The sequence below is a fragment of the Lepus europaeus genome, chromosome 22 (genome assembly GCF_033115175.1).
Source record: "Lepus europaeus isolate LE1 chromosome 22, mLepTim1.pri, whole genome shotgun sequence".
Classification (NCBI taxonomy): Eukaryota; Metazoa; Chordata; class Mammalia; order Lagomorpha; family Leporidae; genus Lepus; species Lepus europaeus.
In genome coordinates, this window is record NC_084848.1 from 24,629,555 (window position 1) to 24,644,375 (window position 14,821).

Genomic DNA, 14,821 nt, shown 5'->3' on the forward strand with positions numbered 1-14,821 from the left:
GGGGCGGGGCCGGGGAGAAGGCGGGGAGGAACCAGGGACTGGGACCGCAGCGGGGCTTCCGCTCTGACCCTGGTGGCAACGTCAGGCTTTCTAGCTTTTTCTTGGTCCTGCTGTGTGATCGCCAAGATTCTGTCTACTGCAGAAAGTGGGAGGAAAACGCATCCGCGGAAGCCTTCTTCCCAGGGACCCAAGCCCCTTGCCCAGCTCCTGCTGCCGCCCACTGTGTCACAGTGACCAGCAAGGGGACAGGGTGCCACCTGCCACTCGGAAGCCTCAATTCAAGGATCTGGATCAACATACAGCACGGAGGTTCTCAGGAACCGTGAGGATATCCCAGAGATGGTGAAGCTGGGAAAAGCCACCAGCCCGCCTTCCTTCCGCGAAAGGAGCAAGAGGGATTGGAGTACACTGAGGGGTGAAGGGCTGGGAGCGTGAAGGTCAAGGTCAAGGTCGACTGTTGCCCCTCAGATACTGGGGGGGGGGGGTCAGGGCTGGCTTCAAATGTTAGGACAGAGACCCGCCCCGCCACACACTCGAAGAGCTTGAACTTCATGCCTTCATCCGTCGCTTTCCAGAACTGTAGCTTTCACACTTCTGAAATCATGACTCACCCTGAGAAATGCAGTTCCCATCTCAGCCCATTACTCAGACAAGCATCGATGCGCAGAGATGGGTGCGGAAGCATTGCAGACTGCACATCCCTTTGGACGGTGTGCAACCTACACTTATATTTTTTTCATTCCTATTCTGTTTCCTCTTTTTTTTTTTTTTTTAAAATAAAATTGGGGTGTGAGTTTGGCATAGTGGTTAGGACGCCACTTGAGATGTATGGGAGTGCCTGGGTTGGAGTCCCGGCTCCATCCATGCTCACGGGCACCGTGAGAGCAGCAGGCGGTGGTCCACGTGCTTGGGTCCCTGCTACCTACGTGGGAGATCTGGATCGAGTTCCCAGTTCCTGGCTTTGGCCTGCATTGGACATAGTGGGAGTGAATCTCTTGCATCCACGCAAGCTCCTTTGTAATGGAAAAGCTCTGTTCTGCAGAAGCTGTGTGCTCTGCAGGGTTTGCCACCCCAGCTGGAATCCGGCCCCGTTCTCCCGCGGAGGCCCCCTTCCGGGTTCTCCTCATTCCTGCATGCTTCAGGTTCCACACCTGCTCTCAACAGGCTTCCTCTGCTCCCCCACCGCCACCCCGGGCCCCCAGAGTCCTCCATGAGAGGTGCGAAGAGCCCAGTGTCGCCCAGTGTCGCCCAGTGTAGGGCAGACCACCTGAGCTAAGGATCACAGCCCCAGGAGGCCACAGGCCTATATCCCCTTCACACCTGGGGGGGGTTGCTTTTGGCTGCAAGAACAAAAGACCTATCTCAAACCACTTCACTAAATAAAGTCACACCCTCGGAAGCCCAGAGGCAGGTGGTTCTGAAGCTGCCAATGAGCTGGTCTTGTGGCCCTCTGTTTATTTCCTGTTGTCACAGCCAGAGTTCTCATGCTTCTTGGTTAGACCGAGGGGCCCAGGGGCTTTGGTGAGTAGCGGGGTTGGGCCAGGGTTTCAGCTGGCTGGGCAAGTGGGTGAGTCACTGTAGCTAGGCCACTTTAGCCCCCACGTAGGGACAGGCCGCAGCCTCCCACTGTGCGCCCCAGCGCTGTCAGGACAGAAATGGGCATGTCTATTTTGCAAAGGCCCCACCGCATGCCGGGACAGCCCTGTGACTCAGGAAGGCCGGAGACGCTGTGGCCCCTTTCTCTCTGCCACGCGCAGGCCCTGAAAGCTCTGGCCTCACCCAAGGGTCCAGGCTAGAGCTGAGCATCAGGGAACCCTGGTCCTGTCTCCAGCTCAGCGCTAAGTTCCCTGCGTGGGCATGAAAGGAAGCTCCGTGGCACGCCCTGCCACTTCAGTCTCCTCTCTCTTTTGTTTTAAATATTTATTTATTTTATTTACAAGGCAGAAAGGCGGGGGGTGGGGTGTGGGAGGAGAGGGAGGGATCAGATTTGCTGGCTCATTCTCCAGTTGCCTTAAAGAGCCAGCTGAGCCAGGCCCAAGCCAGGAGCCCGGAACTCAGCGGGGGTCTCCCTTGTGGGTGGCTGGGACGAAGCTACCTGAGTCATCACCACCGCCTCCCAGGGTGCACACCGGAGGAAGCTGGAAGCAGGAATGGAGCCGGGACTGCAGCCCAGGCACTCTGGTGTGGGATGCTGATGCTGGCAGGCGGTGTCCACATCTGGGAGTGCTTGATGGACAGCTGATGCGCTAAGGTTGTCTGCCCTGTGACCTTGGGACTTGGCCTTCCAGGGCCTCCCTGTGCCCAGCTGCCAAATGGGGCTGCTGAGAATCTCCTTCCCGGGCTGAAGAAGATGGAACAGAAGGACCTTCTCCCAGGGACACAGCACAACGTGCTCCGGGGCGCAGGCTGGGCAGAGCTGGAGCTGGGGTCGGGGGAGAGGCCCTGGAGGGCAGCCCCTCACCCCTCACCTGTGACTTCCCTCCCGGCCGCCTGAGAAGCGCCAAATCAGGTCACCACTTGTTTTTCCCGGCAGTAGCTGTCAGGCAGGAAGCTCCCGCCCCGCTCCCAATCACAGTCCCCAGCAGCCAAGTCTGCTGCTGCGCAGTACTTTTGTCCTTGAGGGGCTGCTCCCCGGACCCTGGCCCTGGCCCTAAGCGACAGGCACGCTGAGCCGTGCTGACCCCATCCTTTGAGGATCTTCCAGCGAGATATGATGGCCCCAAGCACGAGGAAAGTGAGGCTCAGGAAAGGTGGGCATCTCATTCAAGGTCAACGCCAGCAGGTGCAGAGCTGGGCCTGTCCCCCAGATCTGGCTGACCCCAGAGCCTGCGCCTTTAGCCTCTGAGCTCCTGCATTTTGAGGGCTGGGGGCAGGCTGTGCGACGGGAGCGGGAGATGCTGGGGAGGAAGATGTATGGCTTGTGGCCTCAGAAACCCCAGGATCACCTTGGGGGTCAACGTGAAGACAGGGGAGGAAGCAAGGACCGAGGGAGAGAGGAGGGAAGCGCCAAGGAGCCGATGTACACACGCTCCCAGGCACATGTATGACACACACAAACGCACAGGCTGACACAGGTTCCCAAGAGGCACATGCAAAGACGTGCGGGCCAGGCACACACATAAATACGCATCAGAGACACACCCAGGACTCAGCAAATACGTGCACGCGCGCGGGCGCGCGCGCACACACACACACACACACACACGCTGGCGCGCGCCCCTGCGGGCCGAGGGGAGGAGGAGGAGCCGCAGCCTCATTTCCGGGCCTCCTCCTCCAGAGCGCAGGGAAAGCCTTCCCGAGAAGTGCTGAGTCAGCAGCGGGTGACAGACGCGCCTCCGGGCGGCCGGGCACCGGCGCGGGCCCTTAGCATGCGGAGCGCGTTCGCGCCAGCGCCCGCCGCGGACCCGCGGCGAGGGGGCAGGGAGCGGCGGCCGGCTGCCCGCCCGCCAGCTCGCTGGGGAGGAGGAAGTGGCTGGCTTTGACTTTGCGAATGCCGGACTTCGCAGCCCAAGGTCACGCAGCAGGCGCCGCCAGCCGCCTCCAGGCGCTGGGCTGGGAGGGGCTGGGCGCCCACCCGTGGGGAGGGGAGGCGCTGAGCAGAGGTGAGGGCTGCCCTCCGCAGTGTGGCCCCGTCTTGGCGGGTGGGGTGGGGAGGATCCTGTTGGAGGTTCTTCTCCACCCGCCAGGGCCCCCACTGCGAACTGGGCAAGTTCGCGTCCAGCCTGGCCCTGCCTCCCTCTTGCTCATCGAATGCATTCTTCACTGAGCAGTCAGTGAGATCTTCTCAAAACATCAATTACATCATTTCCTCCCCTGACTTCCCGCTGCTCCGAGAATAAATTCAAGCCTTCGTCGCAGTAACTGATCTTCTGCCCCGCCACCCTTGACAATGAAAGGCAGAGCTACTAAAAACCACAGCGGGGCCACGTGGGGGCAGCCGGCTGTCCTGGCACCTCGGCTCCTAGCGCGTTCATCTTGCCCAAGACCAGCGTAAATGTCACGCCCTCAGCGAGGCTGGCGCTCTGCCAGGCGTGTTCGGTGCCACGATTCTGCTTTAGTGCCCTCCCACCGTGGGCTACTCTCCGAAATCACCCCTTTCATTTTGTACTTCTCGTTAGGTTGCTTTTCAAAATTTATTTTCATTTTATTTGAATGGTGGAGAGAGATTTTTCAATCCTGTGGTTTGCTCCCTTAATGCCTGCAACAGCCAGGGCTGTGCCGAGCCAAAGGCGCCTGGCTGTGGCTGGCAGGAACCATCAACTGCTGCCCCACTGGGTGCCCATCAGCAGAAGCTGGATTGGAAGCAGAGCGGGGCCTCGAACCTGGCACTCCCATACGGGACGTGGGTGTCGTGAACAGTGGCTCAAGCGCTAGGATCAATGCCCACTCTGTGTTTACTGCTTTTCTGTCCACCTCCCTTCCTCCACAAAAGCTCATCGGCAGCCCAGACTGTTTTGTTTGGTCCAACAGAATCCTCAGCGCCCAGAGCAGCAGCCCGGACACGATGGGGGGGGGGGGGTCTGGTCCCATGCAGGATGCATGCACGGGGAAGGCCAGTGTGTGTGCACGTGCGTGTATGTGCGCCTGTGTGTGCACATGTGTGTGCGTGTGTGCATGCACATGTGTGTACGTGTGTGTGCCTGTGTGTGCGCGCGTGTGCATGTGTGTGTGAATGCAATCCTAGGGATGGGCACCATGGGGAAGCCGCTACCCTGAAAACAGCAGAAGTCTCCACCTCCCTGATTTCTCGGTCCTTAGCTCCGTGTCTTGAGGCAGCTGACCCACCTGCTGGGAAAGGAGTGAACACAGGACGTCTCTCGTGTCTCTCACGGTGTTATCTTTTTTAATGGAATGTGGACATCCTAAGCCTGCCCATTATGCCATTTAAAAAAAAAAAGATTTATTTACTTTCGTTTGAAAGGCACAGTTACAGAGAGATCTTTCACCTGCTGGTTTACTCCCTAAATGGCCGCCACAGCCAGGGCCAGACCAGGCCAAAGGCAGGAGCCAGGAACTTCTTCCACCTATCTCACTCGGGAAGCAGGGGCCCAAGCACTTGGGCCATTCTCCGCTGCTTTCCCAGGGGCATCAGTGGGGAGCTGGATCAGAAGCCAAGCAGCTGGGACTCGAGCCAGTCAGTACTCCCACTGCGCCGCAACACCGGCCCCTCCCCCCGGTAATTGTCACTCTGGGTCCCCTCCCTGTGCCTGTTCCTGAAACAGCCCTGGCTCCTCTGGGGAAGCTACAGCAGGAGAATTTCTCTCTCTCTCTTTTTTTTTTTTAAGATTTATTTGTTTATTTGAAAGGCATACAATTACAGAGAGACAGAGAGTGAGAGCAAGAGAGAGAGATTTTCCATCCGCTGGTTCACTCTCCAGGTGGCCGCAATGGCCAGAGCTGCACCAATCCAAAGTCAGGAGCCAGGAGCTTCTTCCAGGTCTCCCATGCCAGTGCAGGGGCCCAAGCACTTGGGCCATCTTCTACTGCTTTCCCAGGCCATAACAGAGAGCTGGATCGGAAGTGGAGCAGGTGGACTAACCGGCGCCCACATGGGATGCCGATGCTTTAACCCACTGTGCCACAGCGCCGGCCCAGAGAATTCCTCTCCTTAAGCGTGTCTTGGACCACTGGGGAGACCATGCTGGAGGTGCCAGCCGTGTTTCCTCTCCGGACCCGGCTCCGCGTGCCTCAGTTTCCCCCTAGGTAGACAGGACTATTCAGGACTCTGCCACTAGAGGCCTCTGGGACGTGGGGACGTCTGGCGCGACAGGAGAGCTACAGCATGCTCCACTGTGGTGGGCTCCGAGGCTGCAGGGTCTTTTTTGCTTGCTTTTTAAAGTTGTTTTTATTTCCTGGCCCAGAGTGAGGATCCAGGAAGGTGAGGATCGGGCGCGGCCTTGAGGGTCTCCAGGTTCTGCAGGATCCCCAAGGGAGGCTCAAGCCCACGATTCTTTTTTCTTTTTTTTGACAGGTGGGGTGGACAGTGAGAGAGAGAGACAGAGAGAAAGGTCTTCCTTTGCCGTTGGTTCACCCTCCAATGGCCGCTGCGGCCAGCGCACTGCGGCCGGCCCACGCGCTGATCCGATGGCAGGAGCCAGGTGCTTCTCCTGGTCTCCCATGGGGTGCAGGACCCAAGCACTTGGGCCATCCTCCACTGCACTCCCTGGCCACAGCAGAGAGCTGGCCTGGAAGAGGGGCAACCAGGACAGAATCCGGCGCCCCGACCGGGACTAGAACCCGGTATGCCGGCGCCGCAAGGCAGAGGATTAGCCTAGTGAGCCAACGCCCACGATTTTCTGGCCGAGATTTGCTCCCTTGGCTGTGAGACACAGAGGTGGCTGATGCCCTTTCCCCCCCTGCTCAGGAGGCCCGCAGGAGCCAGGCTTTCTGACCCCCTGCCCGTCTGCCCTGGAGCTGCAGCCCCTGGCCTGGCCTGGCCCTTCTGCTACCTCGGAGAAAACCGAAAGTGAAAATGGCCTGGGGAAGGAAGGCAGCTCCTCCACCTGCCCTGGGGTCTGCGGCCTGCCCTGTGCTGGGGCAGAGCAGGCTGACTGGGCAGTGACAGCCACTGTGCCCCAGGCGTCTGTCCTGACTTACCCTCTGCGTGGGCCAGGGGAGGGGAGGGACAGCCCAGCAGCCAGGGCTGTGCCCCGAGGGCAGGGTCAGGAGCTGGCTGCAGGATCCAGCCTCCACTGCAGTGTCCCTGCAGGGCTCCCGGCAGGCCCAGGTCTGGGTGAGGGCAGAGGAAAGTGAAGGGAGCGAACCCCAACCTCTATCCCTAACCTGGGCCCAGGCCCTAGGCCAGGTGCCTTATCCCCTGTGGTTGCTTCGAAATCACGAGATCGGCTTCATCCAAGCATGTGGTCAACCAGTGCTTTTAAAGGAAGCCCTGGTCTAGGGTCAGGGGACATGGCTATGGAGACAGATCTCAACATCCCCATCCTCCCTCCCTCTCTCTCTCTCACTTGCTCGCTCAGGCCTGCACGCCAGCAGCATGGGCACCTGTCGGGTGTTCATCCTGCCAGGAAGCTCCATAGTCACCCACAGGACCACAAGCGGCATTGGAGCAGGACAAGAAAGCCCATTCGGGCACAGTCCTGGAGGCCAACCCTTTTGGAGGTGCCTCCCATGCCAGGGAAGAGTGCTGGAGGCCAGGCAGCCACGTTCTGCCATCAGAGGTGCGTCAGGGTCCAGCTAATCAAAGATGGGAAAAACTCACGGCCTGTGTACCCAATGATAGCTGCTTGAGCTTTTTTAAAGATTTATTGTATTTATTTGAAAGGCAGAGTGACAGAGGGGGAGAGATATCTTCTACCTGTAGGTTCACTCCCCAAACAGCCACAACAGCCAGGCTGGACCAGGCTGAAACTGGGAACCAGGAACTCCATCCTGATCACCCACTTGGAAAGTAGGGGCCCAAGTATTGGGGCCATTGTGCACCGCCTTCTTGGCCACTGCATTAGCAGGGGGCTGGATTGGAAGAGGAGCAGCCAAGGCTCGAACTGAACCTGATACAGGATGCTGGCTGGCCCTACTAGAACTCTCTTAGGGTAAACAGTGAAGTTTCGGCTGCTGGATTTGGTGGAAAAAGTCACGTGTTGGTGACATACCTGGAATCTGCTTGTCAAAGTAGCCAGTGTGTCTCTTCTGGCCTTATTCAAAGGCAAGAAGGAAAGATCAAGTTTACAAATTTGGATGGTAGAAACACATTAGCAATACATTTTCATATGCCAAAAAAAAAAAAAAAAGGATAAGTATAATTAAAAAATTTAAAAATCTGTCCTGCAAGTGGACTTTTTGGCTTGGTGGTTAAGATGCCTCCATCCCACACTGGAGCACCTGGGTTCGAGTCTCAGTTCCAGCTCCTGATCCAGCTTCCTGCTAATAGATAGCCTGGGAGGCAGCAGGTGATGGCCCAGTACTTGGGCCCCGCCACCCACATGGGAGACCCGGATGGGGTTCCTGGCAACTGGCTTTGGCTTCAGGTCAGCCTGGCATTTGGAGAGGAACCAGTGGGTGGGAGATCTCTGTCCTTCTGTGTCTCAAATTATTTAAAACAAACTGATCCCTGTCCTCAGGGAGCCAGCGTCGCAGAGGGGAGCCAGCCAGTGACTCCAGTGAGGCCTCGCACCCGTCATTTCATCCAGATGAGCTATGGTGGAAAGAAAGAGGGAGGTGGGGGTGTCTGGCGTGGGGATGGCTTTGCAGTTTTAAGTAGAAAGCCTGGGGGATGCTGGCCAAGAAGGTGGCACTGATGGTGAGTCATTGAGTGTCTCGGTTTGCACAAACAGCCAACGATGCGTGCGTGATTGCTATCAGCCCCGGGCAGGATGAGGAAGCTGAGGTCCGAGTGAGGAGAACGCGGTGCCGAGGCCAGCATTTCGGCTGTGTTTGTGAGCACGGCACGGTGCGGAGAGGGGGAGGAGTGAGGAGGGCGTGTGGCCGGCCGCGGTGGCCATCTGTTTTGCAAACTGAAAATCAGGACAGCCCTGAGAGGATTTTCCTGCTGCTCACAATGAGAGCGGCTGTCTGGGAGAGGCGTTTGGATGCTGGCCCGAAGGGTGGGATTTCTGAGACATTCCAGTGGCTTGCGGGGGCCCACGAGGCAGTCCAAGGGCCGGGCATTGCCATGGCAACCCCGGTCTGGCCACCAGGCCGGGAGCCTGGTGCAGGGCCACACGGCAGAGAAGCTCCCCTGGGCGTGGTCCTGAGTCTAAGGGCCCAAATGGGACAGCGTGAGCTCCAGAGCGGCCAACCCTGAAGGAATGGGGAGAGGAGGGAGGGCAGGGTAGGGCTGGCAGGCCAGGTTCCAGGCCCAAGGAGAGGGCAGTCTTGTTGTATCCAGGAAGCTCCCTGGCAGGACTCTGAGGAGCAATGGGAGACAGGATCTCTGTCTTCCCCGGTAGCCGCCGGGTCGGGTCTGAGTTTGAATCTTCCCTCTGCCATTGCCCAGAGATAAATCGCACAACAGCAGGAACTTGTTTCCCCAGCTCAGAGCTGGGCTGACAGCTCCCCTGCTGGGACCCAGCTGTGGGAGCCTCTGCTCGGTGCCCTGCAGGTGTCACCACGAAGGGCTGACTGCTCTTCCTCTCCACCCAGCGGGGCGCCAGGGGCGGGCATGCAGAGGGAAGCCCGTGGAAAGGAAAGAGCTGGGCTTGGGAAGCGGATGACCCAGTCAGCTGGGGCAGGCAGTCACAGGCTCCCAGCCAGCTCTGCACGTGGGCGGGGGCTTGGTCAGCAACAGAACAATACCCTCCCCATGGGGGCAGGGCCCGAGCCCTCCCCTGCGCCTGTTCCCACCACCACCACGCAGTCCCAGTGCGCCAGACCCCAGGCCTGTCCTCCCACACGGCCTCCAGGTCTGCGGGTAGCTCCAGGGCTGGGGGGTGCCCTCTGCCTGGATGGGCTCCCAGGGTGCCCCTCGGAAGGGGGGTGTCTGCGCGGCTCCCATGGCTCTTGCTGGCTGACACCTTGCTTTTCGCTCAGCTGCCCGAGCCTTCCTGTGAATGCCACTGCTGCCCTCACTGTCGCTGCTGCAAGATTGTCCTTACAGGAGGGGAGGAGCAGCAGAAGGAACTTCCGAGGCTTTTGCATCTCCGGTCACGGCCGTGACACAGCCCAGGAGAGCTGGAATCCAGCCCAGCTTTTACCAATAATTCGCCGTGTGACCTTGAGCTTGCCCTCTAGGCTCCCTCGCCTTCCTAGATCATCTCTCAAGGCTAATCATGACCTCTCACTTATTGTCTCTTCATTCATTCATTCATTCATTCACAGCACTCATTACTTCCTGGCGTAGTCTGTTTTTTATTTGCTTGTTTATTGCCTGTCTTGTGCCAGGCCAGCTCCCTGCCACCTACCAAGAGGGGCACAGGCGCTCGTGTCTGGGAACAGAAGGTGGCACGCTTGCAGGGAGTGAGCAAGTGACTTCAACGAAAGTGCTTTTTCTAGAAGTGTAGACAGTTGAGGGGAACCAGCAAAAAAGGGGAAGTCCCCCAGGACTAGCAGCGGAGTGTGGCTGGGGGAGGGGGCCTGAGCAGCAAGGGGAGGGCAGCACGGGAGAGCTGTGGCCAAGCTGAGCTGCAGGCAGCCCCCAGCAGGCAGGAGCCGCAGGCCTGGGTGGAAGGAGCATAGCCTCTGCCAGCCCCGGGCCCAGCAGGGGAGAGAGGGGGAGAAACAGCCCCGTTCCTCCTCCTCCTCCTGCCCTCCGTGGCCTGCGGCCTCATGCCATTGCCCGGGGCCATCCAGAAGCAGACAGCAGGAGTGCTGGGAGGCCAGGCTCCTGGGGTGCAGAGGGTGGGGAGGAGGAGGGCTTGGCAGGTGAACGCGGACTGCTCGGCACAGCACCTGAGAAACACTTGCTGGGTCCTGGCTGGAGTGCCAGAGTGTGTGCACTGTAGGACCCTTGGGAACCTGGGGCGGGTCTAGGAAACAAGGCCTCCGTGATGCAGCCTTGGGTCAGGAGGATCCCTCTTCTGGCTGCCTGGGGACCAACCCTCCACCTCGAGCGGGGGGCAGTGTAATGGATCTGTGATTTCCACTGCAGCAGGGGACAAGGGAGTCTGTGGAAGGGGGAGAAAGGTTTGGAGGATTCGGAGCCTCTAGGTCCTGGGGCATCTTAACCACATTGGGGCACCTGGGTTGGGGTCCCAGGCATTGGCTGTGTGCTCTCGGGCCTGTTCCTAACACTTCTGATCCTCGCTGTAAAACCGGGCTGGGAATTAACAGGAGGAAGGAGGTTTGTGATGATGCCGGGAGAATCCGTGCAGCGAGCTCAGCACAGGGCCTGGGCACAAGGCAACCGCGCTTATTCTGATGGGAGGCGGAGGGCCACCCCTCTCCCCACTTCTCCCCCGCGGGGGATCTCCACCCCCTCTCCAGCTCCATTTAGTGCTGTTTCAGGTCATTCCACGCCTGGCCATCCGCCAGGGCTCTGACAAAGACAGCAGTCTCTGCTCATTCATCCTAATGCAAGTTCCTGCGTTTATGATAATAGGGGGAACCATGAAACGGCTCGCTGGCTGCGGAGGGAAATCGGCTTAGAGTTGAAAATCCCAGTCCTTCCGCGGCTCGGCTCTCCCCTCCCAGGGCTTAGAAAGGAGGCGGGCTGGGAGGAGCCGGGAGGGGAGGACGGGGTGCTGGGGGCAGAGCCGGCCAAAGAGGACCGAAGGGCAGGGCCTGTCTCGCCTGCTGAACGGGTCCGCGGTGGCTGGGGAAGCCGCCAGCCGGGCTCAGGGAACGGCCCAGGCCCCTGGAGGCGGGGTGAGCGGTTTCCATGGCGACACAGGCTGGTCACTCAGCTCCGCGGGGAAGAGGGACCTGACGGTGGCCTCCGCCCGCCGCGTGCTGGGGGTCGCGCTTTGTCCTGCGGCGGAGCCCCCGGAAGCGAGCCCTGCGCCCCGGCCCCGCGTGCCGCGGGGCGGCGGGCAGGGGCAGGGTCTCCGAGGCCCGTGGGCCTTCCGTGGGCAGCGGCAAGGCCGGATGTGCGCGTGTTAACGATGGCTGTGCCGGCAGAGGGGCCGCGGAGGCGGCAGGAGAAGCTTCTGCCGGCGTCGCACACGCAGACGGCGCCGTCAGAGCCAGGAAGAGGTGCCAGACCCGGCTGGCGCGTGGCTGAAGCCGCACCGGGGTGGGCTCCCAGGGCTTGGGTGGGGAGCGAGGAGCTGGAGGCTGTGCCCCAGGGCGGAAGAGGGGGCTTTGAATGGGTCCTGGAGCCATCCTTGCTCTAATCACGCCGCCTTCTGCATCTCCCAGCTGCCCCTACCCAGAGCCTGTGAGGCCTGGGACCGTGGTGAGATGCCCACGTTTGATGGCTGAGTGTGAGAGGTGGGGCTAGCTGAACAAGGGGCAGACGGGTGCCCTGCCCGGAGGCCTGCACACCTCCCGGGGTACCTGCCCTCCCACCTGCCCACCCACTTCCGTACTGAGCTTGCTCACTGACATGCATGTTGTTTCTTCCAGTCATCTTAGCATTCAAGTCACTTTTTACAAATAGATTGCAGCGCTGGTTTTATTTTTTAAAGATTAGTTTTCTTCATTTGAAAGGCAGTGTGCCAGAGAGAGAGAGAGAGAGAGAGAGAGAGAGAGAGAGAGAGAGAGATCCCACACTTCCACCTGCTGGATCACTCTCCTAATGGTTGCAAAAACCAGGACTGGGCCAGGTCAAAGTCAGGAGCCTGGAACTCCATCCGGGTCTCCCAAGTGGGCGCAGGGGCCCGAGCCCTTGGGCCATCGTGGCTGCTTTCCCAGGCGCATTAGCACGGAGCTGGGTAGGAAGCAGAGCAGCCGAGACTGGAAGTGGTGTTCAGATAGTGGATGTTGGTGTTGCACAGGGCAACTTAGCCCCTGCGCCACCACGCTGGCCCCTGCTGTTTCGTTTTTACTCACCGTAGAGTGCCTGTTACAAGCCATGTGACAGTGGAGGCAGTTCTCCTGTCTACTTGTGCGTGCCTGGTTTGCAGCTATCCCGTGCTGCAGGTGCGCAGGTCCAGCAGGTGGGTAATTAACACAGAGAACCCATTAGTGCTGACCTCATGCATCATTGAAGGAATCTGCATTCTCCCTTTATAAGGGACAAGCCCAGCAGGGCTGCGGGGGGTGGCCGGGGGCGCTCAGTGCACACAAGACTTTAGAGAGACACAGCCACCTGTGTCGCCGTTATGGGGAACCCATTGGCCGAAGGCACCCTTATTGGAACCCTCCCACCGGTGACATCTTACCGCCTAGTGATCAAATGGGCTGGGAGGCAGGTGCTCTGGCCTATCCAGCCCTGCCCTGCCCTCCTTAGCCAAGGGCTCTGCTGACTTCCTTCCGCGGCTGCCCCCTCACCCAAACTCTACTCCCAGAACCCAGCTCTGGTGTTGCAGCTTCCTGACCAGCGGCTGCCCTGGGTTGCTTGTTTACTTGGTTCTAATTGAATGTTTCTTGCATTAGTGTCAGGTTGCTGAAGGAGGGACTTGATTGGTGTTTTCCCTCCAACGGTTTATGGCCATCAGGAAGCGCTTGGGTTTTGCTTAAGGAATTTATAAGTGAGTGAGTGAGTGAGGGAGGGAGGGAGCGGATAAACCAGAAGCGGCTGGACTTCCTTAAATGCATCCTTCCTCTGAGGAGGCACAGGGCGGGGGTGGGGGGGGGTGGGAGGGTTAGGGGGTGTGGATGGGGGTGGGACTTGGCAGTCTTCATGCCCATGTCATTGTTTCCCAGGAGGGCTGACTTCTAACCCCCTGCAGCCTGCATGGGGCTAGGGTGTTGTTTATCATCGGAAAAATATTCCTGAGTGTCTCCGGGTGCCAAGCCCTACGTAGAATGCAGCAGGGGGAGCAGTGCGTGGGAGAGCCAGGGTCTCCATTCTCAGGTGGGTACACCAGTGCAGCGGACAGACAGTGAGTGAACACACTGCAATGATACAAAAGAGACAAGGCCCCCAACAGAGAATAGAAAAAAAAGGAATCTGACATGGATGAGACGCTAGGGCACGTGTGTCTGAGAAGGTGGCCTTGCAGCTGAGGGCTGAGGGTGGAGAGGGAGCCAGGCAGGTGAGCAGCTCATGCAAGGGCCTTTCAGGGAGCAAGGGCACGCGCCAAAGCCCTGGGGAAATCCAGGGTCCCGCAGCAGGCGGGGTGCGGAGGGCCTGGTAGCCCGTGGTGAGGACTAGGGTTCTTTTGTTTTGTTTTAAAGATTTTATTTATTTGAAAGGCAGGGTAACAGAGAGGGAGAGAGAGATAGAGGAAGATCTTCCATCCACTGGTTCACTCCCCAGATGGCCAGGAGCCTGGAATTCTATGGGGTTTCCCATGTGGATGGCAAGGGCCATCTTCTGCTGCTGTCACAGGCCCTTAGCAAGGATATGGGCGTAGGCGTCCCAGATGCTGCCACAGTGTGGGCCCCAGGGGTTTGGTTTCCCTCTGAAGTGCATTGGACCAGCCACTGTGAGGTTTGCCCCGGGAGTCCGGTGTGGGCTGAGGGTGCTCTGGCTTCTGGGTGGATGGGGCAGGAAACAGATGCTTCTCTGGACTGAGGGGGCAGCCCGGAGGTGAGAAGTGGCGGGGATTCAGACAGCTTAGAGTGGTGGAGAAAGGCGGGTAGGGTGAGGTCTAGATGAGTCTCGGAACTCCCAGGTCTCTGGCTCGAGGTTCCTGGCCAACCTGGTAAACCAAGGCCTGGAGCCATCCCCTGCAGGTGTCTGTAAGGACTGGGCACTGAAAGCTTCCAGTCCTGCTAACTGAAGCGTCCCGTGCGAATGGCGCCTTAACTGCGGTGTGTCTGGACTAGAGCCTGGGGAGCAGCCTCAGCCCGGGCGGGGGGCGTGGTCCTGAATCCTCTCGTTCTTTGGCAAGCCTTCGGGGCCTTTCCTGCAGAAGCAGACAGTGAGAGGTGCGCAGCTCCAGCCCGCAGGGAGGGCTTGCCAGTGACCAGAGCTTTCTCACGGGGATGAGCCTCCCAGGATAAGGCGTATTCAAGCAGGGGTTGGCAGGTGCCCGGGCGCCCTGGCAGGGACGCTGAGCTCTCTGTGTGTGACCGCCCCCTTTTCCTTTTGCTTCTCAGCATCTCAGAAGGACAGCAGCTGCCTCCCATCCCCTGCACCCAAACCCCTCTGCTGGCTGGGGACAGCGGCTAAGTCCCATCTAAGCCTTCCCTGCTTGCTCCGGGTTTAGCAGTCTGGATGCTTCCTTTGCCGCCTGTGGCCAGGGGAAGCGCAAACCTTGGCGTGGGTGGAGCCGTGGGGATCAGGCGGATGCTGTGCGGCCTGGCTGAGGCCTCTCGGCTTTTCAGGAAAGGGTGTCCTGTCTCCCGGCCTCCTGGAGCTGGGCGTGGACCCTCAGAA